The sequence below is a fragment of the Gobio gobio genome (genome assembly GCF_949357685.1).
Source record: "Gobio gobio genome assembly, chromosome: 19".
In the NCBI taxonomy this organism is placed as follows: Eukaryota; Metazoa; Chordata; class Actinopteri; order Cypriniformes; family Gobionidae; genus Gobio; species Gobio gobio.
The window spans coordinates 49,953,325-49,970,410 of NC_137112.1; the positions used below are offsets into that span (position 1 = coordinate 49,953,325).

A 17,086-nucleotide genomic window follows, 5' to 3' on the forward strand; every position below is an offset into this window, starting at 1 on the left:
TGTAGCCCCGCCCACCGACTCGTGCAAGAAATGAACATTAATAACATGGGCCTTTGGAGCTAAACAGATCGCGCCAGCGAGCAATAAACATGCTGAAGATAGCGAGATATTGAGCTGTGCCTGGTTGTGGAAGAACACAGTCGCTCAAAAGCTTCCTTCAGATTCTAATATTAGGAATGTGTGGATGAACTTTATTTTTAATGAAGATCCAGCTCACGTGGGGAAGACATTGAGCGTCTGTTCCTTCATTTCACCGCGGATTCGTTTGTAAACAAGAGACTGGATTTGCAGACAGGATGAGAGGACAAGAATGAATGAAGCAACACTTGTGTGAGTAAAACGTGTGTTTTATATTTGACAGGGTTGCATTGGTACAGATGGTTTGATATCTACTGATTATGTTGCGGAAGTTTTGAACACGCTGATTTGTCTGCAGTGAAATTTTGCTGAAGCGTGTGTGTGTGTGTGTGTGTTAGTGATGCGCAGTTCGCCGATCGGGCGGGCCAAGTAATAAAAAAAATAACATTACAATCAATCACAGGTGGATGAGAGATAAATCATTGTGTGTGTTTGATAAAGACGTTTTGCGAGTCCTGTGGCCGGATCATTCCGGTTGACGTTTTCTCACACACTTTCAACACAATCCCTCATGTGTACTCACGGGGGAGCCGGAGCTCATTATAATATGCAAATCTTATCCAATCCTAGCAGTGGGCGTTTACTTCCAAGTCTTCAGTGTGACATGCCCATAAAAACAGAGCGTTCCATGAGAGAAGCTCAAAACCAGGGCAGAAAATAGACATTAATTATTCATTATGAGGTCTCTGAATGTAAAAACCACACGGACGGCATTAGTTGACCTCAGACAACAGGATAAAAGATTTTTAAAAAGCCAGTTCATGACTGATGCTGTAAACAAAAGCTAGACTGCAAGGTGACAAATATAATGCCAAAATATATAGCATTATTAAAAAAACGGAGCACATCTATGCTGTAACAAGTGAAGTTCTTTACACAATATAAAGTTAAAACTTGACATATGGGAGAGCAAACATTTCAGTTAATCAACCAAGTGTATGTGACTATTTATTTACTTATATTTATTAATAAACAAATTAGTATTTAAACCCCTACAACCTACTTATCTAAAAACCCAAAAATTTATTTCTAAAAGGGTTTCATAAAGGAAAAGATGTAATTAAAGTGTTTTTGTGTTGGGCAGTGGAAAACCACCCAGCGAGAGATCCTGGGCTTGAATCTCAAGCATCGGTTTGATGTCTCTTGAAATGTTATTTTCAATGTTTCAGGAAAGGTGAGCCGATTGTGTAACCTTGTTACCATCTCTTCAGCGGTTCCCATGACGATGGTGTGTGTAAGGGCTGTGGGCAGATCTGAGGGCGAAAGCGTGGGCCACCATATACATGAGATTTCCTTCCTCCGAGCAGTAAGAGAACAGAAGTGCACATGATTTCACATGCTTCTATTCTTGAGGATATTGTGCCATTGAGAAGATTTGACACACAACAGAAATTTCAACGCAACTCTACGCAAACAACTTTTTAGATAAGCACTAGGACTAGAAAAAAAAAGTATTGGTAAAACAAAACAAAAAACATGAGCAAGTATGAGTAAATAAAGCAATGGACTGACATGATGTTCACTAGTGAAGGTGCATATTGTCTAAAAACAACGTCTTCAAGAACAGGATGTAACTTAACATTAGATTAACAGCCATAAAGGCGGCGAAATGATGCAAGAAACCAAATCTGTCTATTTCACAGTGGAATGACATGCCAGTGGAAGGCAAATCTCAAACGCAAAGACTTTGTAGAAAACACAGACTCATAGGCTCCAGACAAAAACATCAATAAGGAGCTAGGGCTGCTCGATTATGGAAAAAATCATAATCACGATTATTTTGGTCAATATTGAAATCACGATTATGTAACACGATTATTTCACATGACTTTGGGAATGTGTTGTATTTATTAAAAATACACCTTTCAACAATTCAATTGAAATTGTAACATTTGTTGTACTTTTTGAATTATTAAAATAAATATTATAACATATTCAAATCAAAGTATAAAAGTATTCACGTAAAAATGATAATCACAAATAAATAAGATCAACAATATGGTTCGGCTAGATATGCTTTTCAGGTACGTCTAACATTAGTTTTCAGGTACAGAAATGTGTCAAATGTAAAATAACATTGCATATTTGAGTTTATAAATTAAAGATGAATCCTATTAAACTTACAAAAGCTATTCAATCCGGATCGGATATGCGTCGTCTTTATCGACTGTATAAAGTTCACTTAAGGCATATACAGACTATGTCTGCCAGGATACTCATCAAGATGGACGTTGACATACGTTTTGTGTGAGTTTGTCCGTTCAAGAGCAAGACTTGAAAGAGAACTCAATATTTGCGCGCTGAGACGTGCGCGCGCTCTCGGATGAGTGCACGCGCGGCTTCTCATTCGCGTCTTCTGGCACTAAACCCGGGTGATGACGGTGAAAACGACTGGTCATATTCAAACATACGGCAGCACTCGCATGCATTGAACAAAGTTTACAAAGAGAGAATTATTTGAAAAATATGAGGGGAAAAAGGACGTTTACACGGCTCCCCTGCTCTCGTCAGTTTTTGTTTCTTTATTAGATTGTCATAGGTCACTCTGTTTAATTTTCAAGTGGTTAAACAAATTCGTGGTTTTCCCTTGCGTTGCAGACACTACCATGTAGCAAATCTTGCACGTAGCATGTTTCTGCTCGTTGTCTGATTCCTCGAAGCCAAACTGTTCCCAGACAACGGAGTTGGTTTTGTCTTTTTTGCTCACCAAACGCTGCTGTAACTGCCCTCCTTCTGCCATCTTTACTCGCGCAGAGTTTTTAAATTCCAGCGGATGATATGCACACGAGACTCACGATCTGAGAAAGTTTGTGGCTTCGGGAGGGGCGGATGAACGCATGCGCGTTTCATTCAGAACGCAAGGCAAAATAATCGTTTTTTCTCGATTGTACTATTTTGGTGATCGTTGGGAGGCAAAATCGAAATCGAAATTCGATTAATTGCACAGCCCTATAAGGAGCCATTGGCTCCTATAAGGGAAAACGTAAGGTGCCAAACTATTCATTCTCATGCCAAACAATTCATCTGACACACACAAACCACCATTTATAATTGTATCCTTGGATGCATAAAAGCCCTTTGATAGGGTAAAATGGTCCTCTCTCTTCACTGACTTTTAGATCATATATCATCAGCTGGATTAAAACACTCTATGGGTGCGTTCACACTTGTAGTTTGGTCCGGACCAAAAAACAAAAACAAATCATATAGTCCTGATCCGCTTAGCGCTCACACTGGCATTTTTAACAGCGAACCTAAAGTTACCGAACCAAAGGCATAGGGATACGCTCACAACCTGATTGGTCGGCTTTTATGATGTGTATTTTTTGCGACGTAGCTGCTCACCGAACATTCAGAACAATGCTGTGTGCTAATTAAACGCCATCACCTCATGCGTGTACATCTGGCTTTATTTTGACCAGCAGAGAACTCACGAAGAGCTCACCAAATGCTCAACACATTCAGAACAGCAGCAGGATTTCCTCCGGTGTGCAGAAACGCAGATCTGCATATTTTGATGAGCTCTTTTTTGCCTGTTTGGATACACCGATCTTTCATCAAATCAGCTGACTTGTAGCGGCGCATCTTGTGACATCACGTCCTGTTTTTGGACGTGTTTTTGTCACGTCCTGTGGTTGGTTCACATGTCTTTGGTCCGTGTTGTGTTCATATATCAGTGGAACCGCACCAGAGTTGGTCTGGAAGCGGACTGAGACCCGTCTCTTTAGCGTCTCGTCCGCTTGTTTGCTGCGCTCCAGGGTTCGGATGTTCAAATGTGTTAAGATGAACCGCACTAACCCAGCAATCGCACCAGGGGTCGCTTTAATCCAACCAAACATGACAAGTGTGAACACACCTTAAAATACACCAACAGCATCGATCCTAACTAATGGTATCATATCAAATCGATTTCATTTTTAAAGAGGTACCCGACAAGGCCGCCCACTCTCACCGCTACCCTTTGCCCTCTTCATTGAACCCCTAGCAGCTGCAATACGACAATCACACAACACATCTGGAATCCAATTAAAACTTCAACATCATAAAATGACATACTTTTATATATCACAAATCCATCTTCCTCACTTCTGTCAGCCCATAATCTGATTTCAGCAAAGTATCAGAAGTCATATTTCACCTCATTGCAAAGATCTGTTTAAGCTCAACCATGTCCCCTTATTACAGGATACACAAAGTAGCTTGGAAAGATGGAACAATTTGCCCATATCTCTAATCGGCCGTATATCATCTGTAAAAGTGAATATACTTCCAAAAATTAATGATCTTTTCTCCATGATGCCGGTCACTCCACCCCCAGGCTAGTTCTCCTCTTTAAATAGTACAATATCAAAGCTTTATTGGAAAAAGAAAAAAGCCTGCATAAAATGATCCACTCTTCAAAGGCCAAAGAAGTCTGGAGGACTTGGAGCACCCAACCTTTACTTTAGGTACCTTTTATTTCAGAATAAACGCGTTTTCATTTTTCACGTGCAATTATATGGCCGGTGTTGAATTACATTATTAGCTCCTTCCAATCTCTCTCATGAAGACAACAGGTTAAGTAAAAATATAAGGATTATGATATAGTGCATATATTTAGCCAAACGCCCCTTTCTAAAGTTATTTTTCTAGTTTATGAGCATTGAATGGCTTTTCTGAGGTAAATATGACGTTACACGATTGTTCTCGATTTGTTCTATACAAGCTCTTTCCAAGGTGCTGATTGAGCAGCTGTCAGGACACGTCAAAAAGTGTAACGTTTGTTAATCGTTTACTAAAATTAAAGGGTTACTTCAGCGATTAGGATTAAGCTTTGTATCAGTAGAAACCCATTAGTATGTTCAAATGATCTCGTTTCCCCCCTCATATCCTCCTGAGACGAGAGATTTATGTATTTTATGTCTGGAAAAAAAGCCTCCAATGATGCAAATATCTTCATTTTGCATCATCTGAGGCTTTTTTTGGCCAGAGGCTAGAGACTACAGCCAGTAGTAGAGTTAGTTCCGCATGTTTACAGCCGCCCATAGGGAATGTAAGACTCAGACAGTGCGGAGCAAAGCGAGTGTTCTCAATGAATTCCTTTGAAAGTTAAGCTTCCATAGGCATGAACTGAAAACACGCCAGATTGGACACGCACACTGCAGCCGTTAATGAACGCTGGTCGGCCGTGCTCACTTTAGTTTCGGTTTAGAATTAGCGCCAATTCTGGGCGGGTTGCTTGAATTGTGGGTTCATGAAAACACAACAAAACGGTAAAATGACAAACTCACTTAAATAGGAGCATTTCGCTTTGAATGTGTGCCGGTGCCATGGTGGGCAAGAGATGTAACTGGTAGGCCTTGTTGGGCAGCAAAGCAAGTGCATTCTGGGAGTTGTAGTCTTTCATCCACATGAGCCACGAATACATTTTCTGGCTTTTCTCAGTCTAGAAGGCACCAACTTCTAAATTAATTTAACATTTCTACTACATAAATGACCCAATTTAAATACACATTCATCTTTACAGCGGTGAAGTACCCCTTTAACAAACAAGTTAAAAGTGACAGATTGAAGGTGACCGTTAAGTCCTGCGATTATGGATGCTGCACTACAAATAACGTGAAGTTCAGGCAGTAACAGAAAACAGCAAAGATTAAAATATATTGAGAAGAATCCATACACACACACACAAAAGGATAATTCTGTTTTTTATTTTAATATTAACTTTTAATTAGTTTTTTTTTAAATGCAATGTTTACCAAATTAAAGGCTGCATGCATGAATGTTTTAATGTATTATTTACTTAACACATTAATAGCGTATTTAACAATAACTAAGTTAATCTATTTCATGATTTTATAATCAAATCTTTGCTATGGTACCGAAATTTGCACAGAGAACCATGACATTTTTTTTGGTATCGTGTGACAAACCTACCACACTTGAATTAATGCATTCAATTAATTTTTATAGATAGTGGGCAGATATAATACATTTTTGGAGGAATAAATAATATTATACTATGATTTATGTCAATTTGAGTGTGTTGGAAGTGTACTGTATCAATTTATATAATATTAGAAGAGATGGTACAGACATTTCTCCAAAACATTTATTAATAAATTCAAAAAGGTAATTTATTTGAACTAATATATTAAATGTTTATATATTTTAAAAGTTATAAATGTTATTTATAAGAAAAAAAACTATCATTAAAGTATATATTACTATCAACACTGGTCGGGTCTATCGCTGCATTTCTTTGCATTCTAGATTCTTCATGTGAATACGGTTATTGTTCTTTAACTCTTTATGACCCCTGTCAATAACAGAGCTCTGAGAGAAAGACAGCTTTGTAGACAATACTGCCAATTTTCAACTTTCACTACCAAACATGCATTTGCATGAGCATGATCTAGTATTCCGGAGGAAGTGGGGGTAGGTCAGAACTGCCAATTTTCCATCAGTATTAGCCTGCAAAGACCTGATGGAAATAAACTGGCAGAACGAGTCAGTTGGTAGTTTCGTATGTTGTGAGTAAAGTGTATGTGTTTTGCTTTGTATTATAACCTAAAGAATCCGGTCTTTTCAGTTAATGGCAGCCCCACAAAAGAGTCAGAATGATTGATGTTGTAATTCAGTAAATCAAGTCTGTTGATTTTGTTTGCGTGCAACTATGATGGCAAACTGCCAGCCTTAATACAGCAGAATTGTTTGTTAACCAAATCTGACAATGGCCAAAAACGCTCCAGACCACACAGGCCGAGGGATGTAGTTTCTGTTACAGAGCGTCTCTCTGCAGAAAGAAAAGCGAAGATCAGCTGGCCGGGATTCCCTCATGGCACACTCCCAAACAGTGAAATCAGCACTTTTTTGGCAGGTGCTTGAGGTGAACAGCAGTGCACCACAGAAACGTTTTATTATGTGGCTTTTGGCAAAGGCACAGTTTGAACCCGAGCCAAGCCACTCACAACCTCCTCCCAACACCAGCGAACTCGGCCTTTTTATAGGCACATCGAATACATTTAAGGCAGCTTGTGTCTAGAATACCAGGCTGGTCTGAATACCATTTTTTGAGCTTCGAAGCTTCGGTAGAAATCATCAGCGAATATTCAAAGCTTCGGAGGGAAGGGGCTGAACATATTCTTCTCTGTAATAAAGCCAGGACTCTGGAGAATACATTTTGATTCTATTATTCTATTTTCCACAACGTCAAACGAACGCAGCTTAACCCAAAAGGCTCAGTCACGCGCTTCTTCCATATAAGCTCGTGCAGTTGTGCACTCCAGACGCGAATGGAACATTTTGCGCGAGTGATTTACATGTTAATCAATGCAAAGACGCGGATAGACATTCTGCGGCGCGATTCGAGCAAATTGAAAAATCTGAACTCTGGTGGATATTCGCGCCACGCTAACCAGTCAGGAGCTTGCTCTAGTAGTGACAACACTGAGGACAGAATCATATGTGGATACCCGGAGCTGTCGATACATCTTCATACTTTATACAAACAGAATAAAAGGATCTTGCTTGGAAGAGAGTGATAAGAGTATTTGTGGTCAGATCACTCGCCTCACATCAGGAGCCCGCCAGAAAGCTCGCCTGTGACAAGATGGCCGCCGGTGAAGACGTTAGAGACTCCGCCGTAAGACATCTAGCCTTTATTATGTATATCTATGGTGACAACACTGAGGACAGAATCATATGTGGATACCCGGAGCTGTCGACACATCTTCATACTTTATAGAAACAGAATAAAAGGATCTTGGAAGAAAGTGAGTGAGGAGGTGGGACAGTCTGGAGAGTTGTAGAAAGCGCTCTTTACTCAGTTTGAGCTCTACATAGAGTGAGTTCAGGGCGATTGGGACACTTTTTGCCATTGAGATGACTTGGAGAAAGTGTCCAAATCCCCCTGAATTCACCCTATCGAGACTACAAGCTAGCTAAAGCGGCACATTGAGCTTATTCACCCTATCGAGACTACAAGCTAGCTAAAGCGGCACATTGAGCTTATTCACCCTATCGAGACTACAAGCTAGCTAAAGCGGCACATTGAGCTTATTCACCCTATCGAGACTACAAGCTAGCTAAAGCGGCACATTGAGCTTTTTCACCCTATTGAGACTACAAGCTAGCTAAAGCGGCACATTGAGCTTATTCACCCTATCGAGACTACAAGCTAGCTAAAGCGGCACATTGAGCTTATTCGCCCTATTGAGACTACAAGCTAGCTAAAGCCGCACATTGAGCTTATTCACCCTATTGAGACTACAAGCTAGCTAAAGCCGCACATTGAGCTTATTCACCCTATTGAGACTACAAGCTAGCTAAAGCGGCACATTGAGCTTATTCACCCTATTGAGACTACAAGCTAGCTAAAGCCGCACATTGAGCTTATTCACCCTATTGAGACTACAAGCTAGCTAAAGCCGCACATTGAGCTTATTCGCCCTATTGAGACTACAAGCTAGCTAAAGCCGCACATTGAGCTTATTCACCCTATTGAGACTACAAGCTAGCTAAAGCCGCACATTGAGCTTATTCACCCTATTGAGACTACAAGCTAGCTAAAGCGGCACATTGAGCTTATTCACCCTATTGAGACTACAAGCTAGCTAAAGCCGCACATTGAGCTTATTCACCCTATTGAGACTACAAGCTAGCTAAAGCCGCACATTGAGCTTATTCGCCGTATTTTAAAACAATCCATAGCCGCGTTTCCACGGCAGGAGCTTTCCCCAGGAACGAGGGACTTTGGGCTGTTACTCGGTGTGTTTCGACCACAGGGTCTAAATTAATTTCTGGGTAAAGATTTTGCCCTCAGAAAGTCCCTGCTCGCAAGGTAGTGCTTTTTCAAAGTTCAGGAACTTTTGGGGGTGGGACTTGGGGACTGAATAGGGCAGGGCAGTATGACCAAAAATGTATATCACGCTATTTTTCTAAATTATATCGGTTTCACGGTATATGACTGTATTTTTTTCCCCTACGCATGACCGGGTGTTAACCACATTTTCTACTGATTGAGAGAAGAAATACTGCAGTGGATTGACTAGAATGCCCTATTTTACTGTCACGACGGGTGAATATTGTAGAAAAATTCCACACTAGAGTTAATACAAGTTTGCAAAGCCCCACAAAATGATGCTATGGAGAAACAACCAATAAAACACAGACCTGCTACACACTCATTACAGGCACATGAATATTAAAATATGACCACAGAAAGAGAAAAAAAAACTGTTGAGGGCACCTTAAGCATTTAAAAAAAATCTTATCTTGTTGTTATAAAAATCCTATATAACAACAAACTGCCAAAACGAGGGAGAACGCGGATATTTGCAATACATTTAAGAGCGCGCTCTGAACAAATGACACATCAGTTTAACACAGAAAGAATAAAGCAGTTACTTTTTTGCCCATTCTTCTTTGAATTGTCAGTTTATTTATTAACTAACATCATTCATTGTCTTTTGCATAGCAAAATAATCCATTGTGTCATCGCGGTCGTGATCAGATGGTTCAGTATAGCCAGATCAGTGCACATTTCATTTGAAGAAGACGTGATGAAATATGCGCGCATACACACGTCGAGTTCTCGTTTAGAGCACTATAGTATATGAAATATGCCCATAAAAAAACTTAAATGCGCTCACTCCAGTCCATGTGGTTAGCGTTGTTAATCTCATCGCTCCGCGCAGAAACCGCTCTCTTGCGCGCCGCGTGTAGTTTGAATTCTCCACTGTAATCAAGGGCTGAATCCGAAATCGCCCCTTATAACCTTAAATAGGGCATTATTTGGAGGGGACAGCGCTGTAATGGTGTCCGAAACCATAGTGGACGTTATTGAGTGCACTCATTCTATCCCACAATCACACCGCAATAACGATGTACACACAACGGTTGTCCGACTTCACGCACTCGTTTTCATTCTCTCCTTCAAATAAAGTGATAACGTCGGGAATAGTGAATGAGGGTATAGGGGGCGATCTCGGATTCAGTAATGCGATCTCAGCTGTGCTCTGACTGCTCTCACTAGTACAGTGCAACAGTGAAATGCGTCCCCTCTCAAACAATGACGCACTACGCCGCATTCCGAACGTTGTTTTGCGACATTCAATTCAATTAAATTAATTTTATTCCCCAATGGGGAAATTTTTCTTGGACTCTGGTGCCCATGTACACATACAATGATCAAAGACATAATATACAAAACAAAAAAAAATACATAGTACTTATTTAAAAGTCTAATCGACGTTGGTACAAAACATTTCTTAAAACGATTGTATTTGCACATAGGCATCCTGTATCGTCTGCCAGAAGGCAGCAACTCGTATTCTGAATTTAAATTATGCGAAGATTCAGATACAATCTTGGTAGCTATCCTGATGACCGACTGCTCATATGAATACTCCAATGATTGGTATTCCCTTTTTCCCATAATTCTCATAGCCATCTTTTTTTTTTTTGAAAATTTTATTTTTACTTTTTTTTTTTTTCACATATAACACCTACAACAAATACAAAACATAAAGAAAAAGAACAACTTACAAAACAAAACAAAACCAAAAATTAAAATAAAAAAAGAGACAAATGGAGATACAATGTAAAATGGTTAAATCCACCTTATCAAATCAAGCCATTTGGTACTATATTTATATAATTCAAAAAGGGTTTCCAGATCTTATAAAATAATTCACCCCTGCCCCTCATTGAATATGTGATCTTCTCTAAAGGTACACAGCTGCAGACCTCCGCCAACCACAATCCAATTGGCAAATCAATGTCTGCTTTCCATTTCAAAGCAATACACTTTTTAGCTATTATTAACAGCATTTGAGTAAGCTTAATAGTTTGACTATTTCGGAGATTAGAGTTGGCAAAATTACCCAATAAACACACCTCTGGATCCATTGGGAAATCAATTCCATGAATCTGTGATATACTATCGCATACTTGCACCCAAAAAATCTTCACTTTAGGGCACAACCAGGTAGAATGCAAAAATGTTCCTTCTTCTGTACCACATCTGAAGCAGAGAGGTGAAATACTGTTGTTAAATTTATGTAATCTAGATGGAGTGTAGTAAAGCTGGTGTAAAAAATTAAACTGAATTAATCTATACTTAGAATTCAAGGTTGAGGTGATCCCATCTTTACATAATTGACCCCACATGTCCCCGCCTATTCTTACTCCCAAATCCAGCTCCCATCTACTTCTGGATTTCTCATAGCCATCTTACCGGTATTGCGGTATCATCAAAAATCATATCATAAAAATAAATACCGTATGAACCGGTATACCGCCCAGCACTAGCGCTCAACATGCTGATTGGTTGAGCTCACGCAGCATTTTTATTTCAACCAGCATTTTTTTTAAAAGTCTTTTGCGTTCAGCAAATATCAGTCTTGCTCTTTCTGTCCGATGGCACGCGTTCGTCTGAGCCATCTCACGGTCAATCTCTGTAATAGCTGATAACATGTCTAATTTTAAATCTAGCTTTACGAGCTTTCAGAATACGTTTTAGTATCAGTGCTCGTCTCTTTTCCGCAGTTTTGTTTATTACCTCTTTAGTAAACCAATGCAAAAGCAGCGCTGTTTGAATCTCAGTCGCGCACAGTCCCACGTCACCGGACTAATTTGGCTATTCTTCACGGTACTTTAGACCGCAGTGGAAACGCAGACAGTAGAAGGTCTGGGGGGAAAAAGTTCCTGGTGCAAATTGTTCCGGGTAATTTCAGTGGAATCGGGGCTCATGTCAGCCATTTCACAACGAGCCGAGCCGCTGGCAGAAGCCCCTTCCATGACGCGAATTCACGTCTGTTGTCACACGCGAATGAAGCGAGTAAACTCAAAATGTTCACGCGTCTAACTACACATGAATAGCACAATTTATTCACTTAATTCGCGTCTGGTGTGAATGCGCCATTAGGCTAAGAAGTAAATATATTTATTAAAGGAACACTTCTCCGACTCCTCTAGAGTTAAACAGTTGAGTTTGACCGTTTTGAGCCGATCTCCGGGTCTGCACTGTTAGCTTAGCTTAGCATAGATCATTGAATCTGATTAGACCGTTAGCATCTCGCTCAAAAATGACCAAAGAGTTTCCATATTCAGCGGCTGAAAATAGTCCCAGCGTTCTCTGTGTGAGCCGCTCGTCCCGCTGGTTATGTTGACGGAAGTTAGCCTGTGTAATATCATTGCGCCGCTGCACTCATGGGGCGGCTCACAGCTCTTGATTATTACGCAGGAATGAGAGTATAGTTCCTGCCATAATCGGCCTAGAAAAATCACAACTTCTCATTTTCCGTCGGTCTTAGCACACGATGGAACTACAGAAGAGTCGAGTTTTAAACAGGAGAAATATGGAAACTCATTTTTGAGCGAGATGCTAACGGTCTAATCAGATTCAATGATCTATGCTAAGCTATGGTAACAGTGCAGACCCGGAGATCGGCTCAAAACGGTCAAACTCAACTGTTTAACTATAGAAGAGTCGGAGAATGAGCCCAAAAACAATGGCGTGTTCCTTTAAGTATAACAAGGTTGGGTTACTATTCAACTATCCACCCTATTAAAAAAAGGCTAGGCGATAAGAATTGTAAAACATAACACTGAATCGAACAAATATTCTGGTCCAGCTCTACTTGTGTCCACGATTGCAGCACACACTTTGGACATGTGACGCGTTTAACGCAGACTGCTTTTCTTACCTCACCGTTTGTTTGTTTGCACAGCATTATTGTTTCAATGGTTCTTTCTGTTTCGCTTGTGTCAAGAGTTACCCAACAGCCCTGTGCTAAAATGGCCACGCCGAGACACACATATGGATTAATCTAAAAACAGAGCGGTTCCTTCCTTGAGCTGCGACACTCGATATCTGATCCCTCTCAACACTACCCAGTGACACTCAAAGCTGAAACCAGTTAGGCCAGCTCAGAGCAGTTCGCCAACCTGAAAACCTGAAATAAGATGATGGCTGATACGGTTCCCTCATTCTGATCGCAGGATGCATACCTCATCTTACCTCATCAAACCCCACACACACTTATTTCACACACAAACGTCACACATGCAGGTCACCAACACAGAATACAGGAGCAGTGCGCACAATAGTGTCTGATAAGATTGAGTATGTGTACTCAATAAATGTAACAAATTTAGAAGTGTATCGTGTAGTTTCCGTCATCTCAGACGAAACGGCTCCAAGCGAGTTCCTCTTCTGGTGCTGCCCCTTATGTTTGCTTTACTGTCATATTTATAACATATATGTGTGTCATGCAAATCCGCTGACAAATAGACTCTTCACGCGATTACAACTGTCTCTAGTGTAGCCACAGGATTGTAGAATAACATCGTCTGGCACAGCGAAAACTCAACCACATCATTAGAGATGCACGAGACCTTCATTGTGAACATCACTTCCTGTGAACGGGTTTGAGACAATACCATCTCTATAGACTCTCTCTCGCTCGCTCTCTATGTAGCAAACCAATACATTCGATTTTTAATAGCGCCTTTCCAAAGGTAAAATGTGTATATATTATATAACGGTGTTTGCAATGCACTTTCACTTCTGCTGCACTTTTGAGCGCCCATATAAATGGCAAAAATCCAGCACACACACTTCTCTTTTATCTTTCCAGAATCAAATTCTGTGGTTTCATTGGAGTCAACTAGTATAAGGAACTCTTGTTCTGTCCAAGGTTAAATGTGGAAGCAATTTATATAAACACTGAGCATCTGTGAATTCATTTATACATGATTGATATGATTTAGATTCCCTCGAATCGCCTATATCACGATTACTGTGAGAGGATGATGAATTAAATATCTTTTTCAGCTGCTGTTGCAAATATAAAAAAGTGCGTGTTGAGTTTCAGTACAGTGTGATGAAGCCATGTGTAGTCTACACAAGCAAATGTGATTTAAAGAGCTTATTAGAAATCAAATTTGATATCTCTTAAAAAAAAAAGCACCAACAATGCTACACTGTAAAATAAAATCGGGTCTTCAATTGAAAATTTTCTAGTGACCGATCACATCAAAATTTTTCAGTTGGCCAAATTTAATTTCTGTGAATTGATGCAATTCAATTAACAGAAATTCAATTTGGCCAGCTAAAAAATTTAGAAGTGATCGGTCACTAAAACAATTGTCAATTGGAGACGTGATTTTTTTTTACTGTGTGTTTTAGTAGGCCTATTTTCCCATTTATTGTTGTTATTATTATTCAACCTTAAAGCCACATCATTCTGAAGTGTAACATTTAATTTTTTAACACGTAGACAGCCTAAAAATCACATTTAGAATGGAATAAATGTTCATAATTATTTATGATAACAAATTATTCACAATTAATATACCGGTTTCTAATTGCTAGTCAGCAGAAAAACACATCATAAAGAATAATACCTATAATAGGTTATTATTTTTTGTCTTGCAATATTGTTCAGAGCATACGAGCCTATTCTGTTTATAAACATAAAAATGATTTGTCTTTAAAAATACTACTTCCACATAATAATAATGAAAAAAGTCCGTTACTTACCTCATCAAAACTGCACCCAAGAAGTTGAAAAAGTACATAAATAAAGAAATAAAATCCGGGGATTTACACTCATTAGCATGTATAAATCTCGTGCCAGTTACTGTGTGTGTGTGTGTGTATTCTGTAACACACACTGTAACCAACTCTACTCTCACTACTACCACGCAAACACATCATCAGATGAGCTTTAAACAACACACTCCTCATCCCGGAGAGGTTCTGTGTTCCCCACACAGCCGACACGAATGTGGATGTGAGATGAGAGGGGAAAAAAGACACTTACTTACCAGTTTAACTTCCGTTTAGTTTTTTTCTTGGGAAGCGGAAGGAACATTCCTGATTTGCCCGTGAAAACAACCCTCGCGACGCTCTCTGAGTCAATGTTTAATCACAGTCACGAGCACACGAGAGCGTTGAGGGATAAAATCAGCTCTCTCTTCCTCGTTTGATTTCGATATAGTGGTTAATTTGGCAGTAACATCATATGTGCGTCTAATCTGAGGCGGTGCCCGCGGTCGCAGAGGCAAACCATTGGTTGACAAACAGCAATCAGATGCAAATTCCAAACCTCTGAATCAATGGGGCTGCCTTCCCCCACTCTATAGGAAACATCTACAAATGACTCAACACTAATGAGGGGTGGAAGGTCCCGCACTAAATGACCTTTGCGCCAAAGACGTGTGTTTTGGGGCCTGGTGAGATATATTTGTGTCGATGACTGAAACCCGTTTGGAAAGGCAGACCCTTTAACGCGCCGTCCACCGTCCTCTGAGTGAGGTGTATACATGTATACATACATACACAGCCTATATGCACGCTATATGGTGCTATCTATACATTTGGCGACGTTCCCTACCAGGGGCCCTTCCCTTTTACGCAGGCACCGTCTCGCTTCTGCTGGGGCTTCATGCAAACACACACAGAGCAAACAACCTACACTATATTATCATGAACGAATGAAAAGCATAAGTTATGCATTAAATGTTTATAAACACTCAATGTTATCATGTGTAGGAGAGCGCGGGGCACAACCTTAGTTGTAACGCGCATGTTTTAACCCTTTCCACACACACCAGAATGACGAAACTACCAGTTGCCATATCAACATTATTTAGAGAAACAATAGAGCCAAATTTAACAAATCTCTGGAAGATATCACTGAACATTGCAAAAGTAAATTTCTTACTTGAGTTTAGTTTTCATCTCTGTTTTTTTGTGTTTATTTAAAATAAGATTTAGATCTTATATCTGTTATTTATCAGTTGAGATGTTCTTTAATGTTGATCTAACAGCAGAAGACTCGAGACACGATTTACATCCCAGTTGTGCAGATACAATGAGCCCCTATTAGAAATATGTTATTATATTCTATACTTTTATGAATTCTTTTGAGAAACCACGAGAAAAGGGTGAATAATGACTGAGAGTTAATGTTCATAAATGATGAATTATTATTATGTTTTGAACTATGCTGTATAGCTGTATTTATGATGTGTTTATAGTCAAACTCAAAAATGCTTATATTTTTAATGATTAAAAAAGTCATTATTTTATTTAAAAAAGTTAATAATTGTATTTTGTTGACAAAATATTTTAGTTTGTCGTATATTTTTTTGATTATATCAGGTAACATTTTAAGCTGATATTTGGTCATGTTATAGTGTCCCCCACATATGGGGCATGTTGTCACATTTCAATTCCATTCTGTAAATAAGTATACACTGTGTTAATGAAACAAAACCACATAATTGTATTAGACATGTGTGCAATTAATGTGAGAAAAAATACATACTCTGAACCCCAAGTGGATTTACACAAACTGAGAAAGTCAAAAAGCGTTAGGTTGTGCCGCTCTCCCCTAATAATCAGCCTAAGAAGAAACATTAAGTCAGATTAAATACACATACACTTACGCACATGTACATTTATGGCATAATTAAGGTAGCCTGTTATCTGAAATGATCTGATCAAGTGATATTATAAATGCCATATGTTATCCAGTAGCTACAGGCCATTTCTGAGAACTGATTAAAACTTTTGTACGGTTTATAGTTTCCACCTACTGGACAGAACGAGTATTGCATTTTCTGGAGTTGATTCTATGGCCCACTTTTCACTTTGTAATAGTTAATAAATAACATACATATGATTCACAACATAGAGAAAAGTCATATACTGACATTTATAATATTAATGTGTAACAGATTGATAAAGCTGCAGATTTCAAAGTAAAGAGTCTCAAAACTCCCTCTATATAATGGATTATGCTTTATAAGGGCCCTTTCACTCTTGCCTTGTTTGGTCCGGATTTTCTGACTTTTCAGTTTGATCCGAATCAAAGTGCCAGGTGTGAAACCTCATCTGGACCACAGTCCGGATCAACAAGACGAAATTTGGTCTTCGCAACGTTCGCCATTGTTG

At 39.4% G+C, this 17,086-nt stretch overlaps 1 protein-coding gene across 2 annotated transcripts in view; it reads right to left on the reverse strand.

Moving 5' to 3' along the window:
- Positions 1–15,126, reverse strand: part of arid3a (AT-rich interactive domain 3A) — a 47,177-nt gene extending 32,051 nt beyond the window's left edge. The window contains exon 1 of one of the 2 annotated variants that reach the window (XM_079844576.1): positions 14,953–15,126. The gene's annotated coding sequence lies outside the window, so the exon portion shown is untranslated. Of the gene's footprint in view, positions 1–14,665; positions 14,871–14,952 lie in introns of those variants that run through there. The other variant, XM_079844577.1, reaches the window with a different exon arrangement.
- Between the last annotated feature and the right edge of the window lie 1,960 nt (positions 15,127–17,086).